The sequence below is a fragment of the Chiloscyllium punctatum genome, chromosome 44 (assembly GCF_047496795.1).
Source record: "Chiloscyllium punctatum isolate Juve2018m chromosome 44, sChiPun1.3, whole genome shotgun sequence".
NCBI lineage: Eukaryota > Metazoa > Chordata > Chondrichthyes > Orectolobiformes > Hemiscylliidae > Chiloscyllium > Chiloscyllium punctatum.
This window is the reverse complement of record NC_092782.1, coordinates 8,685,306-8,701,265: the sequence shown is the minus strand read 5'-3', so window position 1 is coordinate 8,701,265 and position 15,960 is coordinate 8,685,306. Positions and strand designations below refer to the sequence as shown.

Sequence of the window (15,960 nt, the reverse complement as noted above, 5' to 3'; positions counted from 1 at the left end):
TATCCCTATTAGGAAGAGGGAAATATGATCATATATTTCTACAGGCCATGAGTAATTATCATATTTGGTCACCCTTCATAAATGCGCACGCTTCTGGACTGAACTACCTCTTTCATTTCTGGTTTGTATTAATGTTTCCTCATGTTTCCTGAAAATAGCTTTTAAAAAAGTTTGCAATCACAAAATAATTGTAAAAGTAGTTAATAAACCATCTCAATTTTGAAAGAAAAAAAATCCCTTTTTATATAGATGGAAGTTTTGAAAGTCACTGTTATACTCAGTTCTGTACTTTTGAAGTGCAGTCACTATAATATAGTAATAATTACAATATGGTCAAATGATTGGTTTTGGAATCCTTCGGAGTTGGCATACTATCGTGTGCCTTCACTTGTTATTTCTGGAAAAGTGAGTCATTGAATCCAGCGCTAACAACTTGTTCTTGGCAATATCTTACTTGTCAAGCTCTTTTTTTCTCAAGCAATGGTAAGTTCCATCTAATCCTTGCAACCTTCAGCCCATACTTGAAAACCTCGCTAGGAAAGTTATCTATGTCTTGAGCTTATACAAATACTTTGTCTGGTTGTTTATGCCTCCTTTGGCAAGTATTATAAGCAATGATCTCCATTTTTCCTCAAAATTAAAGCAGCAAACTTTTAATAGATCTTTACCATGTGTCCTTATTGACAGAATTCTTCCTGCCTTAGCAAGCCTGTGGTTTTATCTCATGCTTTCTTGATCTCTCCCTGATTCTAGTATCCTTCCAAGCCTCAATGTTTGCTGGCTCTGAAAATTGTATTTTCCTGTTAACTCCATGTTTACACAGGGCTTCCCAGTGACCTAACTTCAAACTTTGGAAACTGTTGTGACCTCTCAATGAGGAAGGAGAGCATGGAGCCCTGTTAACGGGGCTGTAGCTGTTATAGGCTCTGTTAAAGTTCCGTAGTGGCCATTGCTGCTTCAGAATTTGTGATTTCAAAGTTTCAGCTCCGTGTTTTGCATAGATCTATCTTTACTTCCTGCTCCCTCATTCATTTTTACCTTCTGCTTCTCCATAACGCCATCTGGAGACATAGGATCAGCCTCCATGTTTATGCTGGTGACTTAGAGCTCTGCCTCCCCATACTTCTCTTGGCGCAATAAGGCCAAAAGCAAACTTTTCTAGACTTGAGTAAAAACAAAATAATGTGGATGCTGGAAATAGTAAAAGCAAAAGGTGCTAGAGGAGAACAGTTAGATTGGATTGAAAGGTGGAGTGACCTTGCTAAATTGCCAGTAATGTTCCAGGGATGTGCAAACTAGGTGGATTAGCTTTGGGAAGTGCTGAGTTCCAGAGGGTAGTGGGGCTGTCTGAGTGGGCTGCTCTTTTCGGAGGGGGGGGCGGGGTCATTGTGGACATAATGGGTTGAATTGCTTTTATTTGTAGGGATTTGATGGAAGTTAACTTTCTCCATAGATATTGGTAGATTTGCTGAGTTTCTTGAGCACTTTCTTTTTGCTGATCTCCTGTTCTTATCTCTTCCCTTGGCATTGACTCTTGGCTGTGCAGCAGCTCAAACAGAATCAGTCCCTTGCATCCTGCATGCTCAGATGAGCTTCAAACTCTGCTCATTCTCTCAGCTGATATTGATGACTTTTTAAAAAATATCTCCCACATTTTTTTCCCTCAATTGTTGTTTGCCACTTTTAGACTTTACATTTTCCTCTTCCCCCACTAATCACCCTAACCAGCCACTGGCACTTCACTCTTGGCTCTGGAATTACATGCTTAATCAACTATGCTTTATCCCTGTCTCAATATTGTAGTATCTCCTTAAAACTGGTCTTTTACACTGAGTTTTCAGTTGGCTTTTCTTGTCGTCATATCTAAACCAGAGTTCCTTTTTTATCTTTATGATCCTCCCAATTTGCAGAATGCTTTATGATGTAGAAATGTTTTCTGTATTAAAATTGCCTTGTAAATGAATGTTATTGCATCCATATCAAGCACGAGAATCTGGTGCATGATTCTAATGCCTGTGTATTACTCCTCTGTTAGGAAGTCTTTTGTTTAGTATTTTTGCAGTAAAATTATAGACTAAGTTTTTGTCTTACACAAATGAAGTGAGTGCTACCTGCTGTTCCATACCAATTCCAATTAATGCCTCTATTTTTAAACTGTACATAAAATTTTATCTTGGAGGGGAAGTGGCAGGTTAGGACTGAGAAGATTGGCAACTGAAAGTCTCTTTACCCTGACTAAACTGGTGACAGCACTGATCATTCTGCTTCAAGGGAATCCTACTGAGATCAGCTGATCTAGTATCATATTCTCGTTTGTTTTAATGCTACTTTTTGGTATGATTTGCTGATATGGAATTAGTTTCCACATATGTGCTCCTATATTGCCTTTCAAAGATAAAATTTGGGAAGAGCAATGGTACTATCTTTGCTTTCACTCAGATATCATTGCCTTATCACTAATTTCAGGTACTGTAATGTGAATCTGATATGTCATACTTAATCCCAACGTGAGGTTTTCACTTCTATCTTCAACATGATACGTCCATTTTGGGCTGTTGAAGGAATCTGAATGCACTTAGCCTCTTTACAACAACTGTAATCTCAAACTATTTGTATTTTTGGTTTACCACCATGTCTTTCTGAACAGTGCAGACCAGCCTACTTTTCATGACCTGTACCATGACTCATCTTCATTTTTATTTTTATCTTCCTTTTTTTTTGTTGTTGAGATCAAGCTTAAGCAAACTAAATTTTGTCCTAGCAGCATGTTTAAACACTTGTCAGGTGAGTAAGTTGTTGTCAACTGAGGTTATTCTACAACACATAAATTTGACTACTTTGCGTTGAAGTGAAGCATGAAAATTCTTAGGTAGCTCGTTGCCTGTTAAATTGAGGCCATTGTAGTGGATTAGTAATTCAAAGGCCAGGCTAATACTCTGAGATCATGGTGTCAAATCCCGTCATGGCAGCTGATGGAATTCAAATTAATAAACTTTCAATTAAAAGCTGCTGATGACCATGTAAATATCATCAATCACAGTAAAAGCTAACCTGATTTATTAATATCCTATCAGCATAGAAAATCCTTTGTCCTTGCCTGGTCTGCCTTGCATGTGACTTAAGATCCACAACAATAATATCGACTCTTAGCTTTATTATAGCTTTGCAAACTGGTGACACCTGCATCCCATGAAACAATAAATGAAAAGAGAGCTTCTGCAAGGACCTTCTTTACAATAGTCACCAACATTCAGTGCATGGGTGGTAGTAGTATTAGTGTATCACTTGTTCTTTGTCAGAACATTCTGAAATATTTGACTCAAACTGTGGACAAGTTATTGGTATCAAAACCTCTAACTACTGTAAATCTTCTGAAACCCTCACAGCTTCGATGCTGTAGTATTGAGCATAAACTCAATACTTATCCACTTGTGTAGAGTTATTGACCAAAACAAAGTACTCTCTTTCTCCTCTACTACAAAGAAATCAGACTTTGGTCATGGTGGCGAGATGAACCCAGTGCAGAGGCATCGTAGAAGAGTTTAGGTTCTTGGTGGCATGTGCATTAATGAGGTAGGCCCAGAGTAGACGCATGGCTGCTGTGGCGGATGTGAATTTAGCGTTCCCACAGACTCATGGAGGTGGGTTTTGGACCCAATAGGAGACCTCGTGGTAATGGTAGTGGCTGCATTGGCAAGGTGGGCTCAGTGAGCTCTTGGCAGTGGCAAAGTAGAGTTTGGGCTAATGCGAGACCTGGCAGCTTCAGTGTTAGCTGTGAGGTCCAGTGAGACCTATGGTGGAGTCAGCATCTGAGGTGAGAGAACGCCAGAGCGATGTGACTCCTCTAGTTATTGGGGGACTTCCGGTGGGCTGCTGCAAGCCCATGGCTGAGCAGTTAAGGACAGTAAAATTGAACTTTCTTCTTTGTCATTCTGCTTTTCTTTTTTGCGTTTATTGTTGCGTTCTAAGATGGTGTTAGTGAATGGTGATATTATGCAACACTTTTCATTAATAAAATGCACATGACATTAAATCAATTAAGCCAGCTGTACCTTGTAGTTTGTCTCGTCTTCAGTTGCCTATCTGCAAGGGTGAACAGACAGAGATCATTGTACATAATGGTACCAATGACACAGATAAGAAAAGTGACGAGATCCTGAAGAGAGGTTATTGGGAGTTAGGCAGAAGGTTAAAATGCAGAACCTCCAGGATAACAATTACTGGACTACTACCAGTGCCACAGTGAGTGTAGGATCGGAGGTTTGGCAGATGAATGCATGACTTGAGAGCTGGTGCAAGGGGCAGGGATTCAGATTCTTTTTGTATTTGGGTATTTTTAATGGCAGAAAAATGATTTTTTTAGCATTTTACAAAATTACAAAGTAATACAAATGAATATAAACACTAAAATATAATTAAATATAGATAAATAAAAGAAATAAATAATAACCAAAACACAACAGAAAAAACTCCGCTAACTTCTAATCTATCCTACAAACAACCAAAACCTAAAATAAGATTTCTTACATTATTAAGAAATAACGTAATAATTAAATATGTACTCAAAATGGATCATTTATATGGGATTCCTCTCCCACCCACCCACCCCCCCCATTTATAATATTGAGACCCATTTAGAAAATACCTTTCCAGTGTGTAAAAAAAAAAAAGAAAATGACCATTCAACCCGGTCAAATGCCTTCTCTGCATCCAAGGAGACAACTATTCTTTCCTGTTAACAAACTGATATCATATTTAAGACCATTCTAATGTTGTTAGATGATCTATGGCCCTTGATAAACCCCGTCTAGTTCTCTTTTATGATATATGGTAAGACCCTTTCCAATCTTAATGCTAATGTATTAGAAAGGATTTTAAAATCTACATTTAGCAAGGATATTGGTCTATATGATTAATCTTCTGGGGCCTTCCCTTTATTAAGAAGGAGAGGAATATTTGCTTCTCTCGATGAAGACGTGAGGCAGCCCTGACTATGAGAGTAATTATACATGTCTATAAATGGAGCAGCCAGTTCTATAAAATCTTCATAAAATTCAACCTGGAATCCGTCTGGTCCAGGTGCTTTGCCACTCTGAAGCTGTCTAACTGTATCTAGTACTTCCTGGGTTACCAGGGGAGCCTTCAGGATCGACACCTGCTCAGAGGTTAAATCCGGAAAGGTGAAGTTTTTAAAGAAGGACTCCATTTTCTTAGTTCTGTCCTCACAGTCCTGCGATTTATACAGTTCAAAATAGAACTTTCTAAAGGCTGTATTGATCCTTTTACGATCACAAGTCCGAATACCAGCACTTTCCCTAATGGGTGTGATAGCTTGAGGAGCCTTTTTTTCCTAGCAAGATATGCTAGGTATCTGCCAGGCTTGTCGCCATATTCATAGTCTTTGCTTTACAAATAATATTTCCCTCTTTGCTGTTTGGGTAAGTGCGGTATTCAAGGCTGTCCTAAGGGCTGTGATTCTTTGTAGCTTAGTAATATAGGCCCTATCAACATACGCTATCTCAGCTGCCTTCAAGCGAGCCTTTTGTCTGTTCTGGGTCGCAGAATGAGATGATCAAACCTCACTCGTAAGCCTTAGCGGTCTCCCACATCGTCAATGGGTTACTGGTCGTCCCTGAATTAATTTCCAAAAAGATTTTCAGTTCTTGAGAAAAATATTTCTTAAATTTGCTATCCTTCATGAAAAAAGAATCCCTGTGTCGGGGGCCTGTCCCATCGTCCCTAGTCTTAACTTCCATATATATTGCGGCATGTATAAAGATTGCTATGTTACCTATTTTGCAGGACAAGATGGAATTCAGAAGGGTCGATGGAGCAAAAACATATCAATTCTAGTATGGCACTTGTGTGGGTTAGAGTTGAAAGTAAAGTTGCTGCCCTGGGGGTGAAGACACCTCCACACATCTCCTAGCCCTAGCTCCTTATTCAGATCCGCCAATTGTCTGGATCCAAGAGATATACCCATAGTACTGTTGGGTATCCTATCTGTCTGAGTCCATAATACAATTATAGGAGGAGATTTTAATTGTATGGTGGGCTCCAAAAGCCATCAACTTGGAGAACACTTGTGTTATAAATTTGAAGGGGTGTGCCGGGGGACAATAAAGATTCAAAGTCCCATTCTTCTCTCCATTTATTAGGGCTTTGATCAGTGTATACCGTCCGGATTTATCTTTTATCTGGCTTAAGATTTTAAAAGGAAGTTTCTTCCAAATGAGAATGACTACTCCCCTACTTTTTGAGTTAAAAGATAAGAAAGCCTGGTCAAATCCACACTGTTGTAATTTTAAGTGCTCTTTGTCAAATAAATGTGTCTCCTGTAAAAGACCTATATAATTTTTCTTTTTTAAGGTTTGATAATATCTTCCTCTTGATTGATGAATACCTCCCTTTGACCGTCCAGGTGCACCACCTAAGTGAATAGCTAGCCATGATGGTCCAGGCAAGCCCAAGACCCCCCAGGAGGAAGAACCTCACCCAAAACACCCTGAGTAAAGACCATGGAAAATTCCCAAAAGCAAAACTTCTTTAAGATGTTTACACCTACACAATTAAAAACTATTCCTAAGTTTTAAAAAAAAATACAAAACACATTTGAAAGGAGGTTTTCCCCCTTGCTCCCAGGGGGCGTAACTACCTATCAATAACCCACCATAACCTCTACTAGCTGGGCATTATAGAGTAGATAAATTCAAGTGTTTTATAAAACTAACGTTAAAAGTGAGTGCCCCCCCCCCACCCTCCCCAAAACACCAACACCGAGGTGCGTTTAGCAAGCATAATACAAAATATAAACATATAAAACTACAAAGTTACAATCCTAGCAATTATTAGAAAACTAAGTAAGATGACAGAAGAAGAGAACCCTGCTCCTTTATATTAAAAAAAAGTGGGACAAAACAAACCCTCTTCTCACGTAAATCAAATAAGCCATACAGCCTGTTTTAAAAACAAAAAAATCAGTGAATAACAAATAAGCTCCCCGTCCCAACCCCCGGAGAAGGTAATGAACAAAAAAGGGATGGAGAAGGAAAGGAGGGGTAAACTGGAGGGTGCAAAGCACAATCATTATCCATACAGTTTGAATCTTAGTCTATTTAAGAGTGTCCAAAAGTTGTTCAGCCTTCTCCGGTGATCCTAAGCTGTATACGGATCCTGCATGGCTGAAGCGCAGCGTTGCTGGGTAACGCAAGGAATATTGGATATTTAGGTCCCTTAGGTGCTGCTTCGTCTCATCGAATGCCCTCCTCTTGTGGACCACGTCTGGAGAAAAATCCTGGAATAACATAATCCTGGAGCCCTTGTGCATCATGGCCTGGGGGTCCTTCCCCAGGACTCTGGAGGCTTCCAGGAGCATCTGCTTCTCTTTATAGCATTTGGAGCCAGAACAGAACCAGGTAGGGGTTGCTGGTCCGGCCTGGGCCTGTGTATAGCAACCCGGTGGGCCCACTCCACCTATATGAAGTCTGATCCGGACCCCAACTTTAATATTTGACGCTGCCATTGCTTAAAAAAAACTGCGAGCTGGCCTTCCTCTTGCCGTTTGGGAAGGCCCAGCAACCGAATATCTTTTTTTTTGACAACCCCGTTTATTGAGGTCATCTGTGTGCTATTCCAAGGTCCGTACTCTCTGCTCAAGAGCTGGACCCGGCCCATGGCCTACTCGGCAGCAGCTTCCGAGGTCGTGGCCTTTTGCTCCGTCCCTCCAACGCGTTCGAGTTTTTCAATTTCTCGGTCGTGCTGCAGAAGCATGACCGAGAACTACTCCCACCTGGATTCTTTGATTTTTAAGGCGTCGATCTTCTCCTGAAGCTTGTTGATCACGGAGATCAGGCTCGCCACTGCAGGCACTTTCCCCCGAAGCAGCTGCAGACATCTCAGCTGCTGCTGGAGGGGATGGGGGAGGGGTCCCTGCCTGTTGCCAACTTCGGGAATTTTTGCCCTTAGTCATTTTAAGAGCAACACCAAACTGTTCAAGTTTGATACAGAATGACTAAGTATGCTGGGCAAAAGCTATTTTAAATGATTTAAAAGGTGTGGTGAAGGCGGGTGCCCCACTTTGGCCGAGTCTTAGGCAGAGCACTACAGACCCAGACTTGTTGGGTTGCCGCCATCTTGAATCTCCCCAGGATTCAGATTCTTAGATCATTGGGATTGCTTCTGTGGTAGAGGTGACCTGTATAAGAGGATTGGGTTGCATCTGGACTGGAAGGAGATCAATATCCCGATGGGGAGATTTGCTACAGCTAATTGGGAGGTTTTAAACTAGTCCGGCTGGGGATGGGATCCAAAGCAGTCCAGAGACGGAAGAAGATTGAGGACAGTACAGAAATCAGTGAGAGCAAGTTAAAGGCAGTGTTGGTAATTCTAGTACTAGACAGGGCAGGCAAAAGCATGACAGGAAGCAAGGGACATCTGGCTTAAATAGCACTTATTTTAGTGCAGAAAGCCTGACAGGTAAGACAAATGAATTCTGCAAGGATGGGTACATGGAACTGGAATATTTTATAGCTGTTAGAGAAACATGGCTGAGGGAGGGACAAGACTGGCAGCTCAATGTTCCCAGGTACAGAAGGATAGGAGGGGAGGTAAGAGGTGGGGAAGTTACATTTTTGATTAGGAAGGACATCACGGCAGTACTGAGAGAAGACATTGAGGGTTTGCCCACTGAATCTACGTGGGTAGAACTGAGAAATAAAAAGGGGAGAGATTACCTTTGATTACCTTTTGGTTCCCCCAGTAGTCAGTGGGAGGTTTGAAGAGAAAATAGGTAAGGAGATCGCAAATATCTGCGAGAATAATAAAGTTGTAGGGGATTTTAACTTTCCTAACATCTATGGTATATCCAGTTGTGTTAGTGGCTTAGATGGAGAAAAATTTGATTTCAGGAAGAATTTTTCATGAAGTATGTTGATGGCCTACTAGAGAAGGGGCAAAAACGTACCTCCTCTGGGAAATAAGACCGGGTAAGTGACTAAGGTTTGTAGGGGAGCGCTTTGGGGCCAGTGTTCATAATTTCATTAGTTTTAATAACTGTGGAAAAGAATAGGTTAAAGGGGATTCTGAGAGGCTGGATCTACAGACATTTGGAGAGGCAAGGACTCATTTGGGATAGTCAACATGGTTTTATGCGTGGGAAATGGTGTCTCATGAGTTTGTCGTTTGAAAGAGTGACCAAGAACGTAGCTGAGGGCACTGTAGTAGACATTGTTTACTTTGACATAAGCAAGGCCTTTGCCAAGGTACCACATAGTTGCTGAGTCAGATTGGATCTCATGGGATCCAGGATGAGCTTGTCAACAGGGTGCAAAATTGGTTTGATGGTAGAGAGAGGGTGATAGTAGTGTTTTTCAGACTGGAGGCCTGTGACCAGTGATGTACCACATCGGTGCTGGATCCACTGTTGTTTGTCTTTTACATAAATGATCTAAATGAGAATATAAGAGATATACGGGTTAGTAAGTTTCTGGATGAAACCAAGATTTGTTGTATCGTGAGAATGTGTATCTGGTCTGAGCAAGTAGGGAAAGAGTTCAGTTGAGTTTTGAGAAGCAAGCGGTTCAGCTGAGCATGACTTCGATCAGATAAGAACTTGCAGTTAACAATGTGGTGCTGGAGGCAAGGGTAATGGGTTAACAAGGTGGAAAAGCAGCCAATTTAACAATATTGGAAGCATTCCGTATATAAGGTCAGCTAACAAGTGGAAAAGTATCCATTGTATGAATCCAGTTAACAAGGTTAACTACCTTCATTATATAACAGTAAAGGGCTTGGTTTCTGCTATCGATACCTGTTGATTGTAATGGTCACCCAGTTAATATATATGTTGCCTTATCTGGATGCTCCTCCCTGTAAAATGACAATCTAGTTCATTGAGAAACTGCTCTTCCAGAGAAGACGGTGAACTCATGTCTCTCTGCACATGAGTGAACATTCTCTTTTCCTCCAGGGCCTGAACTAAAGATGGAGGTAAAACTATACTGTTTTTCTTTGCATTTTGCTTCGGGGTGGGGGGCGGCGGCGAAGAGGGGGAATGGAGCAACAAGTGGACAGTGAAGAATGTGTTGCATTTTGGGCCAAACCAAAAGTCACTGGTTGGTTCTTGGATGTGTTATGGAACAAAGAGGTAGGGGTACACACAGCTCCTTGAAAGTGGAATCATGGGTACACCGGGTGGTGAAGAAGGCTTTCATCAGTCAGAGCATTGAGAGTAGGTGTTGGGGCATCTGTGCAAGACATTTGGTGAGGCCACATTTGGAGTACTGCGTGTAGTTCTGGTTGCCCTACTTATAGAAAGAATGTTCTTAAACTAGAAAGAGTGCAGAAAAGATTTACGAGGATGCTACCTGGTTTGAGTTGTAAGTTGGATAGGCTGAAACTTCTTTCCCTGGACTGTAGGAGACTGAGGGGCGATTTTATAGAGGTCTGTAATAAAATCCATGAGAGGCACAGACAAGATAGATAGCTTTTTCCCCATGTTGGAGAGACTAAAACTAGAGGGCGTAGGTTTAAGGTGAGAGGGGAGAGATACAGAAGGGCAGTTTTTTTCAAGAGGGTGGTGAGCGTCTGGAACAGGCTGCCAGAGTACAATTTCATTACCTAAACATTTGGACAGGATAGGATAGATATAGACCAAATGCAGGCAAATGTCACTAGTTTAATTGTGACAACTGGGCTGCCTGGGTAAGTTGGCCAAAGGATATGTTTTATATGCTGTTGTCCTCTATGACAGTATAGCATGTAGTTTATATCTGCATTTGGTGAATTTCTGTCACCTAAGACAAGACTGGTGCTAAGATAATGTTGGAAATAAAGTTAAGCTTTTGAGGAAAACAAACTTGCAAGGTAGGTAGAGTAGAGTGTGGATGTGAGGAATAGGACTGACTCTATGGTTTGACTCAATTGGTCTCTTTGCACTTTGTTTCTGATTTTTCTCCAGATCTTGCCTGTCTTTAAGTTGCACCCTTTATTATGTAGCGTACAGTTCATCTAGTGCTGGCTGATGCCTGTATGTCATTGCAATGAGCTGCACATGGTATTGATCATGTCATTTTTGTAGATTGCTGCTCCCAATCTATTGTGCTCCTTAACTTAGTTTTGTCTGCAGACTTGGATATACAACAGTCTGCCCTTTCATCCAAGTCATTAATCTGTATGGTGAAAAGCTACTTAACTTCAAACCACTGGGATATGGATTATTTGATTATCGTTCTAAAATTAGTACATGCAGTTATTAATGGGACAACTTTACACAAGATGAAATTCCAAGATTATTTCAGTAAAGCACAATGGTGTTATCATCAATTTTGATTATTAGTGTCTTGAGATTTGATAGTGGAGTGAGTGATCACTGAAATAGTTTTACATTTGCATAGAGGGTTTATATTTTGGCTGTGAAACATTAACTTTGACAAAATACTTCAGAAATGAATTCCAGAAGGTTCACTGGGCTACTGTAGCTGTAGTTGCATTTTCTATGCTGCACAAATTTTAAATATGATTGGTTTGCTAAGCTTATTTTGGCCTGCAGACTCTGAAGAGCATTTGGATTTTTTTGGTTCACTTTGTTAAAAGCAAGGTGCATAGCCTTGATAATATACATCTGAATTGATAGGTGCTGGCTTGATTGAAAATGACAGCAATTAATCAGTTACAGCATAAGTAATTGGTGTTTGTTTGAGTTAGTAGAGTAAATTCACATGAATAGTTGCAAAAAAAATTGGAACATGAAGCTTAAAATGACAGTATTAACATTTTTAGACTTGAGTTCTCAAAGAAGTAAACACTGACAAAGAGAATATGATCTGACTTCTAGTACTACTTTGAAAGTTACTGGTTTGTATTTGGCTGCTGAGTCAGAATGATCACTGCTAGTCATGTTGTACCTATTTTGTGGTACAACATTTTCTGTTGAAGATAAATTCCAAGATGACCATGACTTTTTGTTTTGATTGCCCTGGTGTCAAGCCACATAACCTGACGTGGTATATCTGCTGGTTTATACACTGTAGGGTGGTTACAATTGCTGGATGTTTGAGATTAACTCGGTTTCAGCAACTGCTTGTAGAGAGTTGCCCATTCTTTAATAAAGCTAATGTTAATCCACAGCATGTTTTTGACAGTAGCCAATGTTGCAGCTTGTCACTTGCAACACCTAACTGCTGATATTTTTAGACTGGGAGTGTGTTTATCCAGTTGAAATCATTTCCCTCTGTTTGCCCAAGGAGAGGAGATTGTGTGAAATGTGGAAGATGAATAGCTAAAATAAGGATGTAGCAGCAGACAAATGTCACATGACAAAATTTGTAAATTGAGGTAATATGCTTATTTATAGAAGACAAATATTTTCATTTGACTTTTTTTTAATGTTTTGAATTTTTAAGGTGGCTAAAATAAAGAAGGACTAAATATTTTAGAGTTGATTTTTCAAAAGAAAAATCCCTGGCTTTTGGTAATATACCCAAGATAGTTTACATATATTTATCCAAAATTTAAACTTAATGTTTACTTCACGTTTACTCTGTGTAATGTTAAGATATTTAAATTTAATATTTAGATTCACTTGTCCCCATCATTTTTGTATGTTGGATCAGATCTGAATTTCTGTTGTGTACTAGAATTTATGTTTAATTAGCTACATTTCAAGTCTGAATCTTTTGGGTTACCAATGTATGTCGAAGCTTGAAAATGCCATTTTTGGTTAAAGTTAAATGCTTAAACTAGATGTGCATTTTTTTTTTGTTAGAATGTTTTCTTAAAATCATATGCACTGTGAAATGTGTAACAGGATGGGTTAAAAATTGGTTAACTGATAGGTTTGGCGAACTTGAAAGTGGTGTAACCCAGAGCTTAGTGCTGACTGTTAGTATGTTCTGCACTTTGATTAGGCTATGGGTGGTCAGCCCTCGGTTAGGTAATTTGGCTTGTTAAAAACAAAGGCAAATAACCCTGCCTCATATGTAACTTGCCACACAAATGATGGATTCTGGTCATATAACAACTAGTGGAATCAAACTGGTGTTAGTGTCCATTTCTTCAGATAGAAACTAGACAGTGCTGTATTGCTATCAATTGTTCTCTGACTCAGACCATTCTTGTCATGAATTGCTGAGTTCATTCTGATTACAATATGCAGCTAATAAAGCAACAAAATAGTGCACATGCTGGAGATCTGAAATAAAAGCGGTGAACGAGTGCTTCAGAACTCTAGCCTCATCTTTGAAGAAAAGTTGGCATTTCAATTTGACCATTTTCATTAGAACTGATACGTGTTGAGTACAATAGGTGTTAAAGAAGTACAGAGTCACCGAAAGATGGGCTGGGGGCAAGAATAAAAGGGAAAAGCTGATGTGGAAGGATGCTCTCAACCTCCTTTTTTTATAAAAGCCAAATTTTGTAGATGCTGAAATGAAAACAAAATAGTGAAATTGTGTATTATATCTGGCAGTATTTATGGAAAGTAAAGGTTTTCAAGTAGTCAGATTTAACCATATTAATTGAAACATTAACTTTGTTTCTTTGTCCATAGATGCCTCCAGGCCTGCTGACTGTCTGCTGCATTTTCTGCTTTTGTTATGTTATATATAGACTTACCTTTTTTTGTTTCTTTTAGCTGTTCAATTTTGGCTTTTTCTGTCTTTATGCTGTTCAGACTTTTGTCCTGGTATGGACCTTCTCTTTTATGCTTTGCTCTACCTCTACTTTTGCTCTGACAGCATTACATAGAAGTGAATGGGCAGTCACTTGGCAGATGGAGTGTAATGTGGAGTTGCAAAAATGAAAAGCAGAATATTTTTTAAAAGGGTGAAATTCTTAAAGGTTAATATTCAGAGAGACTTGGGTGTTCTTGTACAAGGAATACAAAATTAGCCTTAAAATTTAACAAGTATTTGGGAAGACAGGTGGCAAAGGGTTAGAGTTTAAAAAATAAGCAAGTCATGTCATGCTAATACAATGCTTTAAGGACCATGTGTTGTTCTGGTGCCTATATTTAAAGATATGCTGAAGTCCTGCTAGTCTCAGAAAACCATGCAAACAATGTTTCATAATTGACGTCAGTTGGAAGTTCTGATCGTCCAAAACTTTTTTTTTCCCACTGTATTTCAAGAAGTAAGACTTATGTTCAAGTATATTACCAAATCCAGAAGATTTATGTTAGCATTAGGTTGAATATGAAATGCTGCTAATGAATGTCAGGCTGGCTGGATAGCCTCAATTTTGAGTAGAAGCCATCAAGAGATTGGTTAGTTACTGAATTCTCTAAAATGGCGGAAGAGGACTAAGGAAAGCCTATTAATGAACTGCAGTGATGTCAGATGAAATTCTGTGGGGCTCTGCATTTCAGGAGCAAAAACAAGGAATGTGCATCTTCACTTGGTGCTAAGATACCTGATATGTGGATGAATGTTGAGACTGAGGGTTTCAAATATACATGTTCCTGTAAATGTAAGAATTTTGCAAGGGAAGAAAGATGTTGCAATTGAATCAGAGCAATCTGTATGAAGTACAAATATTAAACCTTGACCTGTAGTTTAGTTTGTGTGTCACGACTAGCTAACTGTTTTCACATGACATCTTTTTAGTTGTAAAAGTCCTGACTTAACCATTTCTGCCAAAGCCAGTAAGCTGGACCATATGTTGTATATATTAATGTTTTGATCTTTGGTATCACACTTTTGTTGTGGATTCCACTGACCATTTTGTTCAAAATCAGGCCAAATAAATATTGCAATTGATCTGGTTACTCATGACTAATACCATTGTACCCCATTCATCATGGGAAAAGAATAGCCAAATGAATTATCTACAACACTTTTCAGAATCCTTGTAATTTCTACAGGGGATGTATAATTGAAAATTTCCCCAGTAACATGCAGTTTATTACTGTTGACTGTGCCTGAATTTAAATCTCTAAAGTTCATGTGCTCGGGTTTATTAGCAATTGATGACACCCACTTTTGAAAATGTCATTTTGTATTATAGCAGCACTCTGACCCATGGTGCACTAGATATTCATGTTGATCATTGCCATGTTATAGGCTGACCTGGGATTGCACTCAACTCTCCATATCAAGGTATTTGGACTCTACATTTCAAACATTTGTCGTTTTAGGAGCAGAATACATTGCTTGCTTTTTTTATATCTGAGGATTTTTACGATTGTTCGTTGTGTAAAGCATTATAGATGGCCTTGTATGCAACTACCTTGTCACTTGAAGGTGGCCTGTTTTTGTAAGTAATAAGTTGGTACAAGTCAGCCATGGTTGAGTTAATATTCTCACCTTGAGTTAGATGATTTACAGGTCCAAATCTAACTGCAAACTTGATGAAAAGTGTCAGCATTGTTATTCTTTGGTTGGGTTGTTAAAGCTACGCCCTGCTTGCTTTGCCAAATGAATGGAAATTATTCCATCTTGCTATTTCAAGATGAAGAGATGATTTGTGCTTCAGCTGATATTCCTCAATGAATATTTCTGGAACAGATTGTGATCTCTCTTGCATTACTGTTTTGAAAACTTGTACATAAATTTGGCTGCCATCTTCTATGCACAGTAACAGTGACTATGCTTAAATATAATGGGGATGTGGTGGCATAATATACTGGATTCCAGAGACCCAGATTTACGCTTTGGGGAAATGGATTCATATCTCATCCTGGTAGCTGATAGGATTTAAATTTGCTAACTAAATCTGGAAAATAAAACTAGTTTCAGAGATGGTGAGCATGAAAACAATCTCGTTAACTAACTCCTTTTGAGTTGGAAACCTGCCATCCTTCTGTGGTTTGATCCACGTTTTGATTATTTCTGCCTTCTGAGATGGTCTTGCAAGCCTCTCAGTTCAAGAGCAATTGGGGATGGGTGAAAAATGCTGGCCTCACAATGCTCCCATCTCATGACAGACTCAAGAATGGAGTGGTTATCCATCCAGCAATAGGGTTGA

At 39.4% G+C, this 15,960-nt stretch overlaps 1 protein-coding gene across 4 annotated transcripts in view; it reads left to right on the top strand.

The window, feature by feature from the left end:
- The window catches only part of eps8a (EGFR pathway substrate 8a, signaling adaptor), a 220,019-nt gene that overhangs the window by 64,193 nt on the left and 139,866 nt on the right, over positions 1-15,960 (top strand). The window contains exon 1 of one of the 4 annotated variants that reach the window (XM_072562186.1): positions 15,072-15,092. The exons of the other annotated variants lie outside the window; for them this stretch is intronic. The gene's annotated coding sequence lies outside the window, so the exon portion shown is untranslated. Of the gene's footprint in view, positions 1-15,071; positions 15,093-15,960 lie in introns of those variants that run through there. 4 annotated transcript variants of the gene reach the window in all.